Genomic DNA, 12,297 nt, shown 5'->3' with positions numbered 1-12,297 from the left:
GCTTCTCTATGGGCAGCAACACCTCCTCCAGGAAGCCTTCCCTGACCCAACCACTCCCAGGTCAGTTTAGGTGCTGCGGGTTTACCACTCCGGCTCTGTACTTCCATGTCTGCTGTTTACGCATCTGAGCCCCTTGCCCATTCGAAGGCTCCTTGGAGTCAGAGGCGTGCCTGCCTTGCCCACCCAGCATTCCCAGTGCTAGCACTCCATTGGCAGTCAATGTAAGTTGAATCTATTTTAATTTTTATTTATTTATTCATTTTTTAGAGAGGAGAGTTAGAATGAGAGAGAGAGAGAAAGAGAGAGAGAGAGAGAGAGAGAGAAAGGGGGGAGGAGCAAGAAGCATCAACTCCCATATATGCCTTGACCGTGCAAGCCCAGGGTTTTGAACCGGTGACCTCAGTGTTCCAGGTCAACGCTTTATCCACTGCACCACCACAGGTCAGGCTGTAAGTTGGATCTAAATAACACAATCATCATCCTAAAAATAGCTAACACTTATTGGGTGCTTCCTGCAGTCCAGGTGTTTTCACATATTGATTCATTTAATCCTCCCAGCCTACCCTGCGGCAGACGCAGCCTCAGCCGTGGTGGGGGGAGAGGATGTGGATTTCCTGGCAAGGGCAGAACTGTACTGCTGTGCAGACAGAAGCAGCCCCTCTGGGCCTGACACCAGCCTGGAGGCGGCCCTGCTGTGAGGCTGGTACCACGACTGGGCCCATTCTGAGCTCTCCCACCGCTTCACACCTGAGCGCCTCCGTGCCTTGCCATCCTAGCAGAGATTTGCTGAGGGAGGCCGGGGAGTGGGTACCTGGACACAGGCAGGGGCTGCTTTCCCTCCTCCTCTCCCCCATCCCCACCCCGGAGGCCCAGCTAGGGGCTGGAGCTGCCTTGGGCTTCCACTGCCAAAGACTGTGGTAAGGGGATTAAGACTCTCCCTCCTAGACTCTGAGGCTCGCCAGGCACATTCATGGGGCAGAAACTGCTTCTCAGAATGGATGCCAGGGCTGGTCCCTCAGCAAATATGCAGTGAAGAGATGGGGGTCGCTAAGTAGCGCTATCTCCCCACCACTCTTCATCCTTTCCTTCAAAACATTTCCCGAGTCCCACAAAGGGCTACAAGAGGACCTGGAGACCAGAGTGAAATGGGGCTTGGCCTGTGCCCTCCAGGGGCTCTGGTCTGACGGGGGAGGAAGAGGGTACAGAGGAGAAGGGAGGTGGTTCTAAACACAGTTCAGAGCAGGCCTCTAATGGGAGGACAGACAGGACACCGTGGACACTGGGGGCGGTGGGGCTGGCTTCCTGAGGGAGGGAGCACTGGACATGATACTTAAAGGATGGGGAGGCGTTAGCTAGATGGCGGGAGCGGGGAAGGCAGGGGAAGTGATCAAGGGAACAGCATGAGCAAAGGCCATGGGCGTGTTTAGGAACCTGGGTGATCTTTTCTCTTTCATCTGTCCTGCAGAAGCAGGGCTGTGTCCTCAGGTGAGCAGGCCTCTGTGCCACATCTTGGCTGTTTCTCCTGCAGGTGGACGACCGTAAGTGCCCATGGCCAGTGATGTGACATTTGTCTGGAGCTGGTGCCTGCCTCTCCAGGCTCATGGGCTCTGGGGACTCTGCTCTCTGGGCTAAAGTAGGCAGGAAACATAAAAGTTTAAGAGCCTGATGTCATCTCTGAGAAATGCCCCCTTTATGCAGAGCCAGGGGCCTCGTGTTTGTGTTGGAGGGTCTGCTGGTTGGCCAGGCATGGCTGGGACTGCTTGGGGTCTGTCTGTGGACTCAAGTCTCCACTGTCTGAATCTGCTCTTCCATGGCTCTGAGCTTGGCTCTGGCTGGAAGGACATGGGCCTCACAGTTAGGTGACACCCCCTACAAGCCCCCGCCATCCCCCACATATATATTTATACATTCTAGGGGCTGCTTGGGCCCTGAGGTCTGAAGCAAGCAGGGAAGGACCCTTCTCTTGGGTGAAGGTCTGAAGCCCCTGGGCCAGACATGGCTGAAGAGCAGGTGTGTCACTGCAGGTCTGGCTCTTGAGCCCCCTTCCCTCTCTGCCAGGGGCTGCAGAGGTGGGTCCAGACCTGTAACTTTTCAGAAGGGACTTGGTAAAAGCCAAAGGTCTGGTCTTGGGTCCTGCAGAGCCCTGGTGGGTCCCAGGCGTGAGAGTGTGGACGCGGCAGGCGCAGCTCAGGGACTCACTGGGCCCCCGGCGCCTGCTCTGTGGCTCAGGATCTGTCAGAGAGAGTCAAGGGGCAACATGGGAAGGACACTGGGGACTCAGGAAAATGGATTCCTGCCTCCCGGCAGCCAGGAGCTGGCTGTGGGACCCGGTGACAGTTCCTCCTTCTCTCTGGACTGAAGGCCCCCATCTAGGAAATGGAAGGGGCCCTTTCAGAGTCTTCTGGCTGACGTTGCAGGGCCCAGCAGAGCTCTCCCCTGGCCCTAGGTGCTAGTCTTTCTCTTTCCAGGGGGGCTTCTAGGCCAACCCCAACTCCCTTCCCCATAACAACCCTGCAGCCCAACTCAGTCCTGCCCGGACCGGAACTAAGGCAACAAGCCCCAGGAGACAAGACTCAGTCCTGGTGTGTTGTGTGACAGGGGCTCACCACTGCCCCTCTCTGGGTTTTCTTCTCCTCCTCTGGGAAAACTAAGGAGCCTGGCTGTCAGCTGTCTGAAGTCTTCTGAGATTATGTTAAAGAGGTGACAGGCTTTGTGTGTGTGTGTGTGAGGAGAGACAGAGAAAGACAGAGAGAGACAGAGAGAGGGAAGGGCAGAAGGAGCAGGAAACATCACCTCCCGTATGTGCCTTGACCGGGCAAACTCAGGATTTCAAAGCAGCGACCTCAGGGTTCCAAACTGACACTTTATCCACTGCACCACCACAGGTCAGGCCATGACAGGCTATTTTCAAGTGTCTAAGTTTTGATTTTGTGGTAGGCAGGGGTGCTGGTCAGAACAGCTTCCTGGGGAGAAGTTCCGGGGCAGGTGTGGTGTTTGGTTTATAAGGAGCACTCTGGGCCTGAGTCAGACTTTCTCCTGAGCTTTCTTCTAAGGCCAGAGCAGAAGCATATCTGTGACAGGCCTTTGGGGGAGGGGTTGGGAAAGAAAGTGGAAGGGACGAGGACAGCAGCTTATGGAGCAGAAGAAGACAGGGTTGGGACTGAAACCTCTGGAGTGAAATAGAACTTTGAGTCCCCGCTCAGCATTTGCCAGCTGAGTATTACATACAAGTTACTGAACTTTTCCAAGTCATTTTTCATATATAAATGGGAATAACAATGGTACCTGCATCAGAGGGCCACTTAAACACTAAATGACACGTAAATGTAAATGCTTAATGCAATGCCGGCAGAGAGAAAAGCTCTAATAAATGATTCCCATCATCAGCGCCATCATACTGTCAGGGCTGCAGTCCAACTCTGCCCTGTATAAGGGCGCTCTGGGCGCAGTGCGGAGCCTCTGAGAGGAGCTGCTCCCTGACGGCCGGACAAGAGGTTTCCATGATCTGAGTGCTCTGTCTGGGACATGCCAAAGTCCTGCCACGAGGTGGGTTCTGCAGGAGCCAGGTTTCTCTGTCCCTGCTGAAACCAGCACTTTGTACCTGAGAGCCTCCATCACTCCCCATGGGCCAGGTGCCCAGGGGGTCAGCTGCTAGTTCTGCCTTTGTGAACAAAACTCAGGGCCTTTTAGCTTCTGCGTGTTGGTAACTTCCAAAGTCCATTTCATTTCTTAGAGCCTCCAACATTTTATTATAAAAATGTTCAAACACAGGAAAGTTGAAAGAATCATAGAATCCATACTGCATGCCCACTACTGAGACTGTTTTAACTGCATTTGCTTTATTGCATGTCAACCCCTCCATTCTTCCTTCCACTCAGCAATTCATCTTTCTTTTTTCATGCATTTCAAAGTAAGCTGTGATGTCAGTTCACCCCTAAACACTTCAGCAGGCTTATCATTACCTACATTTGTTTATAATTCTTTTCTTTTTGAGTTCAAGTTTCTGACAGTAAAATGCAGAAATCTTACACGTGCCATTCTGTGAGTTTTGACAAATGCAGTTATTTGTGTATCCAAACCACTATTGGATGTGGAACTCTCATTTGTACCTTTCTAACTCTGAGTCCCACTGCATCTTTCTGGGGACATTTGGGAGAAATTCCCACAGGTCTCAATGGCAGAAATCCACGCCGTCTTGTTTCCCTCTTAGCTCTGGCCGCTTGGAAGCTCTGGGGTACATGTGTGGCCTGCCTCCAGCATGCACACAGGTCTTGAGTGAAGCATGTCTGTGTGTCATCTTAGTCTCTCTTCTTCCTGATGGTATAGATTCCTGCCGTTGAGACCTGTGGGAATTTTCCCCAGATGTCTTCAGGAAGATACAGTGGGACTCAGTTGGAAAGGAACAAATGCAAGTTCCATTCTTAACAGTGTTTTGGCTACACAAATAACTGCTTTTGTCAAAACTTAAATCCTCTGAAGTATATACAACTCTGCAAGGTGGTTCTCAAGTCCTTTTTGAACAAGACTGAAGGAGTGCTACATAAATCATCATGGTGGAATCTGGGGGATATTTCAGTGGTCTGTGGCACCTAAATATGTGAAAATTGAGGCTGTTCCAGTAAATCTGGAATGCATTGACACCCGATGCATGGAGGACGGACCTGTGTATATAGTGTGAAGTGCACACACACACATGAATTCTTTTCTCGGTCCACACAATGGCATTGGTAGTGAAACCATCCATTCCAAACTGGAAGATCCCACTCAGCAGAGGCCTTGTTACCCAGGGTCCCTGAGAGCTGGGCCAGGGATGGTGGTTTGAACAAGTGGCCTTGGGTGACCTCAGGCCAGGGCCTGTGAACAAAAGATGACGGTGACAGGCCTAGAACCAGCCTGCCATGATGGACAGCACATTCCCACCAGGGCTATTTGACCTGAGTTAATCTGCTGCGATTTCCTGGGTCCTGCCTTGCATTTTCCCCCTCACCTCCACTTGGGGGGAGTTCCCAGGGTGGCTGCTGAAGACTACAGCCAAGTCTTCAGGTTCCAGTTCACGAAAGGTGAGAGAGGGGGAACAGTCTCAGTGAAAACAGGGGGAAATGGGAACACCAAAGTGTCCTTCAATAGAGGATTGGATAAAGATGTGGTACATCTATAATGTGGAATACTCAGCTGGAAGAAAAGATGAAATACTGCCATTTGCGATAACATGGATGGACCTTGAGAATATTATAGTCAGTGAAATTAGTCAGGCAGAAAAAGCTAAGAACTATATGATTTCACCCATATGTAAGATATAAGACAGAGACTCATAGACACAGACAACCATATGGTAGTTACCAGAGGGGAGGGGATAGTTAGGGGTGAAGGGGGCCAAATATATGGTGACAGAAGATGATTTGACTTTAGGTGGTGGGCACACAATGTAATATGCAGATCAAATACTGCTCATAAAAATTTGGGGATATTTTATAGCTTCATATTCATTTTGAAATATCACCTAATTTTTGTGAGCAGTATGTTTTTATCATAGAAATGTTCACTTGAAATCTAAATGACCTTGTCTGACCAGGTGGTGGCACAGTGGATAGAGCATCGGACTGGGACATGGAGGACCCAGGTTTGAAACCCCAAGGTTGCCAGCTTAAGCGTAGGCTCATCTGGTTTGAGCAAGGCTCACCAGCTTGAGCCCAAGGTCGCTGGCTTGAGCAAGGGGTCACTTGGTCTGCTGTAGCCCCATATCAAGGCACATATGAGAAAGCAATCAATGAACAACTAAGGCGCTGCAACAAAGAATTGATGCTTCTCATCTCTCTCCCTTCCTGTCTGTCCCTATTTGTCCCTCTCTCTGTCTCTGTCACACACACACACACACACACACACACAATATATATATATATATATGTAATTAGAATATAAAAATTAAAATTTATAAATGTTAAGTTTTAAAAATCACACAGAAACTATATGTTGGGTAGATAAAATGTATTATGCTCACTTTGTTAAAGATGGCGCTGCCCACGAGGAGGCCGTTGCCCAGGTAATATTGATGTGTGTTGGGGGCTGGCTGTGGGCAGGCAGAATCCTTGTAGCCTGGGGCTTGGTTTTGGAATTAAGCCTTTCCCACCCTTTTTGATGTGGGGTGGTACAATCCTATCATGCCTCAGAAAGTGACTTTGTATTAGAGACTTCCCTATTTTGGATATTGGATTAAAGGTCTGGATTTCTTTACTATAAAATAGGGGCAGAATGGGAGCTGCTCTCTCTCTCGGTTCCTGAGATTAATATTAGAGAGGAGAGCAGAGAAAGGCCACGTGGAGGAGGCCAGGAGAAGCAGCCAAGATGGCGGAGTGTTGAGTGAGAAGCCAGTTTGTGCAGAGTTTGTGTAGGGAGAAGGAAGGAGATGGGGAACAGAGGTGAATAAGTCTGGTGAGCTAGAAACCTTTGATTCTAGGAAACTCGGATAAGTCAGTAGCTTTGTGAGCACTGAATGTGAGTGGGTTTTGGAACCCAGTGTGTGTTTTTACTTGCCTGCCAGGTGCAAGCTAGGATTAAATATGATGGCCCACCAGCTTTTGGCTCCGTTGTTTCTTTACCGACTGTCCGAATCCAATGCGAACCTGCATGGGCCGGGCGGCTGTGATGGTGGCCCTGGTCACTGGCTTTAAACTATATGACTATAGTAACATCTCATAAAAATGACAACCCCTTTCCACACTCCCCAGAGAGGTTGTCCATAATTCAATTTTCTGCTTCTCCATCATAACTGAAAGGGAAATTTTGACAGTGGCTGGAGTCCTTGAGGTCCTGAAAATGGAGTAGAAGGATGTCCTCAAATTTCTTGAAACAGGAACTCACGTGGCACCAACCTTGACTTTCAAACGAAACAGTTCATTCACAAGAGGAAAACTGAAGGTGTCTACATCAGAAACCTGAGCGAAGCTTCCGGCCGGCAGCTTCTGCCATTGTCGCTATAGAAAAGCGGCTGATGTGCGTCAGATCCTCCAGCAATACGGGCCCGAGTCCAGTGGCTGCGCTCAAGTTTGCTGCTGCCCTGGAGCCACTCCTACTGCTGGTGGCTTCCCCTTGTAACTTGCACTAACTAGCTCCAGGCAGCCTTCCGGGAGAAACTACTTCCTGTAGTTACTGATTCTCGCGGGCTGACCCCCGCCTTCACTGAGGCAGCTTAAGTTAACCTGCCTACCATCACTCTGTGCAACAGACTCTCCTCTGCACCATGTGGATTTTGCCATCCCCATGCAACAGGGGAACTAACTCCCTGAGCTTGAGATGGGAGTCTGGCCTGGAAAGCTCTGCTCATGCGCAGCACCATCTCCCATGAGCACCCGCGAGGTCCCGCTTGATCTGTTCTGCAGAGATAGATCCTGAAGAGGTTGAAGTGCAAGGCCCCGCCGCTGCTGAAAAGGCTGTGACTGGGGGGGAGCTTTTCAGGAATGGACCTCTTCAGCTCTCAGATTTACGGCTACTCCACCCGAGGTCGCAGACCGGTCTGAGGCATGAAGGCGCCCTCCGTGCCTGTTCAGCTGTTCCCTGCTGAAGTTCCCGCTGCTCAGGCTACATGTGCATGGGTAGGAAGGACCACTGAGTGGTCTTAAACCATTTTTAGACAGATTCTTCAATAAAAAATGAAAAGAAGGTTGACAGAAACTGAACAATGCTTTAGAAATAAAGGAAGGATGGGAATAAGGCAAGGAGGAAGGGAGGAAGGGAGGGAGGAAAAAGAAAAGAAAAGAAAAAAGTGAAAGAAAGAAATGGCAACCATTCCTGAAGTATCTGGACTGAAAAAGGGTAAGGCCCTTGCCCCCTCCTCGCCCACCCTTCCCCAGATGCCACTTCTGACAACTGGACTATCCCTCCCGGAATTTCCTCTGTATTTTCACACAAATCAGATAATATACATATATGTAGTTTGGTCTGGTTTTCTACATTAGTGGAGATAGATAAGTAATATTGTTTGGCAACTTGCTTTTTTTAAATTTTTTATAATGTATATTAGAGATCCCTCTGGATTGATCAGTTCACCCAGCACTGCCTCATTTATTTTAATAGCATCACAGCTTTTTACTGTGTGGATGTTCCATAGTTGACCTAACCACTCTCTTGTGGATGGACATTTTTTCCTTTACAATGTTTTGCTCTCTCAAAGAAGGCTGCAATGAATATGCCTGTACATGTAATTTCATACCCATGTGAGTATATCTATTCCTAAAAGTGGAATTGCTGAGTCAATTGTGATTTTAATGGATGTTGCCAAATCATCTTTTATTAGAGGTAACTTCATTTTTTTTTTATTTTTTATTTTTTTGGTATTTTTCTGAAGCTGGAAACAGGGAGACAGTCAGACAGACACCTGCATGCGCCCAACCGGGATCCACCCGGCACGCCCACCAGGGGGCGACGCTCTGCCCCTACGGGGCTTTGCTCTTTTGCAACCAGAGCCACTCTAGTGCCTGGGGCAGAGGCCAAGGAGCCATCCCCAGCGCCCCCGGGCCATCCCCGCTCCAATGGAGCCTCGGCTGCGGGAGGGGAGGAGAGAGACAGAGAGGAAGGAGAGGGGGAGGGGTGGAGAAGCAGATGGGCGCTTCTCCTGTGTGCCCTGGCCGGGAATTGAACCCGGGACTTCCGCACGCCAGGCCGACGCTCTACCACTGAGCCAACCGGCCAGGGCTTAGAGGTAACTTCATTTTTTTTTTAACTGAAGCCTAGTCAATGTCAACATTGAACCAACATAACTAGTTAGAAATGATAACGGAACTGTGGCTCAGGATATGGGAGTCAACAGGGCTGCCTGCTGGTGGTTGGGGAAGGGCCTGACTCCTGCTAGGAGCTCAGTGGAAAGAGGGAGGTATATTTGCTCTAGTTAATCCCTGAAGAAACCCACACCGGTCCAGAGCGTTATAGTTTACAGTGTGTTTCTGTGCGTAATCAATCTCATTTCACCCTCCCGAATGAGGAAGGGCAACATTAGTTATTTTCATCCTCTTCTATGGAGAAGGAAACTGAACCTTGAATGAGTCGCATACTCAAGTGCCTGGCAGGCCCAGACTTCAACTTGCAAATGTTTTCCCATCATGTCAGCTGCTTTCCCTTTTCTCTCTGGGTCATTTCCTCTGTCTCTCCACTCCTTGCCACTCCTTCTACCACGAAATCCTCCCTGGACAAAGCCCACTCCTCAGGCTCCAATAAACCTAGGGACATGCAGTGTGAGATTAGAGGTGGTTAGGATTTGCCTGGAATACATTCCCTAAGACTGTCCCATATGAAAATTTGTAACTTCCTATTGCTCCACGGGCTCACGGATCCACGTAGGGCCTGGACTCTTTCCTACACAGCCCCTTGGCACACAGGGCCAGAAGAGTAGTTACTTAAGTTTGAAGAATAAATAATTGGGGGGGGGGGCGGATGCATAAATGAGTAAATGTGTAGAAAACCAAAAGACCCAATTTATAAAGATGCTTTATCATCCAGACCCCATCTGACTTTGGTATCTGTGCAGGTCGTGCAGCCAGTCCCCCGCAGATAGCAAGGGACGACTACATAGCAGAAATGAGGGAAATTGGCTTCCCAAGATCAGGTTTCAGAAGGACTGTGTGCCTTCAGGTTGCTCACTTGCTCTGAGGGAAGCCAGCTGCCTCGTTGCGGCTGCTCTATGGAGGAACCCACAGGTTGAGGAATTGACTCTCTCAAGAGCCACCAAGGACTTGAGACTGCCAGCAGCCTTGTGAGTGAACCTGGGAGTGGATCCCCTCCCAAACTTTGAGATGACTGCAGCCGCAGCCCACACCTAGCTTGCAACCTCCTGAGAGACCTTCAGCCAAAGGCACCCAGCCGAGCTCGAGTGGGCTTCCCGGCCCGCAGACACTGGCAGACAATGCTTGGTAAGCCGTGAAGTTTGAGGGTGACTTGTCACTCAGAAACAGGTAGCGAATACACATTCTATGGTCTACATTCTTCCGTTGCTGAATGTCTGGACTGTGTTTAGCTTTTCGTTAATACAAAATTATTTAGCGAACATCTTCCTGTCCAACAAGCCTTTTCTGAATTTAGGATCATTTCCTGAAAGTGACCCCAGCAGGGAGATGTTTGAGGCCAAGATCCAAGCAAGTTAGATTTTTTTTTTTTATAAACACCTCCAAATTGCTGTCATCCAAAGATGGGAGCGACTAAGTTGGGCCACCAGGAGTGTCCAGGCCCCCATTTTCATATACCCTTGGCCAGCACTTTTCTTAGTCTTCCTGATTATTAATGTCTCCAACAGCAATCACGTAATTATAGTACCTTCCTTGCCTACCTCTCAGGGTTATTGTTGGACTTGAAATCAAACTCATGTAAATGAAAAGTCCCCTAGAGGCTGCACTGTGTTCTGTAAGGCTGGGAGAGATTAGGTTTTTCTAAGAATCCCAGGGCTTCTCAGAGCTCAGTTTATCCCAGTGCCTTCCTGTCTTACCGGAGAGGAAGTGGGAGCTGAGAGAGGAACGGGGGCTTCCTCAGTATCACATGGTAATTCATGACAGGGTTTGGACAAGGTAACCAAGAGCCTTTGCCTCTAGTGTGGAGCTCCTTCCTCTGACCTGCACAGTCTCCCAGCTCAACAGCTTTGCCTGAAGCAAATATTCAGGCAGAACTGCAGGTCTCTTCATCAACCCAAGGGCTCAGAAAATTCTTGCATTTCAAGAATGCTGGCCCCCAATCCTCCCTCCTTTTGCTAACCCGGCCACCCAACAACCCCCCTCGTCTCTACCCACGGAGCACAGTAAACCACCCCTTGTGGCTTTGCCTCGCTCACTGCCCCTGCATCTCAGGGCCGGCTAGCCCCACAGCTCTGCCTCCTTCTCTCTCTAGGGCCCCTCTCCTAGGCCATGAACCCCAGCCCGGGCTGTTTCCATCCCCCTGTCACTGTGGCCAAGAAAACAGGAAGCATCTGAGTCACCCATTGTCCCCTGGGCCTTGGCTGTCTGGGCCCGAGTTTTGGAGTCAGGGGAGGACAAGGAGGGAAGAGGCTGGCCTCCCAGAAGCCAGGACTGTCTGTGGAGCCCACTCTTCCAACGCTGTCTTCCAGCTCGTGGGACCCCAAATAGCCAACTGTCCAGGAACCTCCCAAATTCTTCTTGGGATAAAAGAAAGAGCACTGTCTTCACATTTGGAATTCTAAAGTTGGCTCTGCTTCCCACTGGCTGTGGGCCTTGAGCTTGTCCGATGGTTCTCAAGCATGGTTATATATTAGAATTGCCTAGAGAGCTTTTAAAAATACTGACACCTGGGTTCTACCCCAAGTGATTTGGACTTAATTTTTTTAAAGCTCCCCAGTGATTCCAAAGTGCATCCAAGCTTGAGAACCTCTGGGTAGTCACTCGCCTGTCAAATGGGTCTAATGATGCCTACTCTCCACAGGTGCTGAGAGACAACTGTAACCCTGGGGGTGTTCAGGCACGTTGAAAATGTAGCACTAGTGTAATAGTCTTTATATGCTCACCCGTTGTAGGACTTGGGTAGAAGTGGGGTACCCTGAAGGATCCCTTGGGCTTTAGAACACTCTAAAGATAACAGTGGTAGATCATTAACGGGATACTGATGAGCACGATGAGCAAGCCTGTCTGCTGCTCCCCGGTGGTCGTCCTCCAAAGGGCCCAGTACTGAGCCGAGGAAGTGCAAGGTGACAACAGCAGGGGCACCCCAGGCCCATGCCCCAAAGAACTCTTGGTCCAGTGGGGCGAAAGGCAGGAAGACAGCAGCTCAAAATCCAAGGCAGAGGGATAAAAGGGTGCCAGGAAAGGAAGATAATAGGAAAGGAAGAGATGTTTTCTGGCTGGAGAGAGTAGGGAAGGCTTCCTGTAGGAAATGGGTTTCATCCTGGGGGGCTCCAATAGGGTCTGAGGACCCCTGGAACTAAAGGTAGGAATGAATGTGCAATCAAGACTTCCCAGGGTCACCTGGGGGTGTGAATTGTGAATGGAGAGGATGGGACAGGCAGGGGGCCAAAGTCAGAGGCCAGCATCCTCTTCCAGCCCTTTCCTCTTGGGAACATACATATGAGAACATACTGTATGATTGCTTTTGTGAAAAGCTACAAACACATTTGTCTTACAGCATGATTACTCCGTATCTCAAGGATAAGTTTTTGATATTTATTGTGTTAGCTGGCCCTTGCTTATGTTGTCCTGTCACCTTGTGTGCCTGGTTATCTTTGATTGTAAAATAGACATTTGTTTGAAACATGACCCTTAGAAATTACTAGAGGCCTAAAATAATGTCATCTTCCATCTGTTAGGAATTTAA

Source organism: Saccopteryx bilineata, chromosome 4 (assembly GCF_036850765.1).
Source record: "Saccopteryx bilineata isolate mSacBil1 chromosome 4, mSacBil1_pri_phased_curated, whole genome shotgun sequence".
NCBI lineage: Eukaryota > Metazoa > Chordata > Mammalia > Chiroptera > Emballonuridae > Saccopteryx > Saccopteryx bilineata.
The sequence above is the reverse complement of the archived record's forward strand: the minus strand, read 5'-3'. Positions refer to the sequence as shown.